Here is a 2,745-nt window from a genome sequence, read left to right on the forward strand (position 1 = left end):
AAATACTATATCCAGCAAAGCTATCTTTCAAAAATAAAGGTGAAATAAAGACATTTCTAGACATACAAAAACAGAGAGAATTAATTACCAGTAAACCCATTTTTCAAGAAATACTAATGTAAATTCTTCAGGATAAAAGAAAAGGACTTAACAGTGATTTCAACCCACGTTTAAAAAAAAACAAAGAGAACATGTAAAGGTAACTATGTAATTATAAAAAACAACATAAATACATTTTTTTCTCTCTTACCTGATTTTAAAAGCAATTGTATAAAATAATACGTATATAATATATTGTTGGGCCTATAACATATAGAAATGTAATATTCTATATTAATATATTGCCTTAATATATTGCCTATAAGGGCCCAAAAAAGATGGGTAGGAGCAATGCTGTACTGGGCAAAGGAAATGACTCCAAATGAATCCAGGAATAAATGAAAAGATCCAGAAATAATAAACAAAAAAGTTAATAAAACAAAAGCTGTAAATACATATATTTGCTCTTCTTTCTTCTCAGTTTCTTTAAAAGACATAAAACTATACAAAATAATAGCTATAACAATGTAAGGTTGGGTTTGTAACATTTAAGACAAAATATGCATGGATATATAGGAGCCCACCACCGCAAGCAGTCATAGATAATTGGCCCTAGAAGAGCCATTTTGTAGATTACAGCTTTAAGCAGAATGCTAGCCATACAGAAGTCCTTATGTAACTTTCACTCACAGCATAGCTCATGGGAAAATGCTGCAGAACTAACCATTCTTCCTCTGAAGTCACAGCTGTCCAGTAACAAGATGACATCTATCTTGTGGGAACCAGATAACACCTGTGTTCCAAGGAGAAGCTGAAGAGTTACAGGACTGACCATAAGATAATGAACAGCCCCGAGTCTACAAGACTGCACATAGCAGCACCCTGATGGGAATAAACTCCCCCTTTGTTTCCCACACTTTTCCCATTAAAAACCTTGCTGAGACTCCTAAGACTTTGAGATAGTTTTAGTCCATTTCACAGGCCTGAAAATAAAGCTCCCAATCCTTGAATCAACATTTGACTTTCAAGTCTTTGGTTTTTGGCAAAAGGGCAGCCAAACATGGTGCTTGTAACAATAATTACAAACAAACAAACAAATGAAAAAAGGGAATAGAATTATATAGGAGTAACATTTCTATATCACGCTGGAATTAAGTTAGTGTAAATCTGAAAGTAATTCTGATGAGATGTATATGGTAAACCTTAAAGCAATCAACAAGGAGATAGCTAAAAAAAGTAGTAAAAAAATTAAAGAAGTTACACTTAGCACAAAAGAAAGCAGTAAAGTAGAAATACAGAAACAAAAAATACTTGAGACATATAGAAAACAAAAAGATATAAAAAAAGACAAAAGAAAAAAGAAAACAAAAACAAAAATAAAATAAAATGGCAGCTGTACATCTGACACTCAATAACATTAAATGTGAATGGCTTAAACAATTCAGTCACAAGGCAGTTGATTTTTTAAAAAATAAGATCCAACTATATTCTGTCTACAGGAGACATACTTTAGATTCAAAGATATAAATAGGTTGAAAGCAAAATCATGCTAAAAGATATATCAGGCCAATAACATCTAGAAGAACATTGTTCTAATACCAGACAAAATGGACTTTAAAACAAACAAACAAAAGTTACCAGAGGTAAAAAAGGGACATTTTTTTTTTTTTTGGTCTTTTTCCGTGTCCGGCAACGGATCACAACCCTCAGTGTCACCCCCGTACCGGACCGGGACCGGCAACGGGATTGCAACCCTCGGTGCTGCTCCCGCGCCTCGCTCAGCCAGTGAGCGGGAACCGGTCTGTATGTGGGATCCGAACCCTCGGGCGGGAGCGCCGCCGCGCTTCCCAAGCGGCGCACTATCCAGTGCACCACCGGGCCGGCCCAAAAAGGGACATTTTATAATAAAAGAATCCATACATCAAAAAGATATGAAAATTATGAACACATATGCATCTAATAACAGAGCCTCAAAATACATTAGCAAAAACTGATAGAAATGAAGGGAGAAACAGAGGTCAAAAATAATAGTCAAAGACGTTAGTACTCCACTTTCAATAACGGGACAATTAAGCAAGAGATCAACATGGAAATGTAAGAGTTGAACACTGCTATAAACCAGCTAGACCTAAAAGACATCTATAGAACAAAAATCTCAGAATACACATTTTCCTCAAGTGCACTTGGAAAAGTTTCCAGTTTAGACCACATACTAGGCCACAAAACAAACCTTAATAAATTTAAAATTACAGAGACAATACAAAATACATTTTACAACCAGAATAGAATGAAATCAGAAATCAGTAACAGAAAAAAACTTGGAAAACTCACAAACATAAAAATTAAACAACACTCATAAATAATCAGTGGGTCAAAGAAGAAATCAAAAGGAAGTTAGAAAATGTGGTGATATGAACAAATATGAAAACATAACATACCAAAATGTATGGGATGCAGCTAAAGCAGTATTTAGAGAGAAATTTATAGCTGTAAATAACTATTCTAAAAAATAAGAGAGATCTCGAATCAATAACAGCTTTCCAGCTTATGACATTGGAAAACAAACAAACTATACTAAAGGAAGCAGAAAGTAATGAAATAAAATATAGAAAAACAATAGAGATAATCAATGAAGCCAAAATTTAGTTCTTGGAAAAGATCAACAAAACAGGCAAACTTTTAGCTAGGTCGACCAAGAAAAACAGA

This window comes from Galeopterus variegatus, unplaced genomic scaffold, assembly GCF_000696425.1.
Source record: "Galeopterus variegatus unplaced genomic scaffold, G_variegatus-3.0.2 Scaffold4528, whole genome shotgun sequence".
Lineage (NCBI taxonomy): Eukaryota > Metazoa > Chordata > Mammalia > Dermoptera > Cynocephalidae > Galeopterus > Galeopterus variegatus.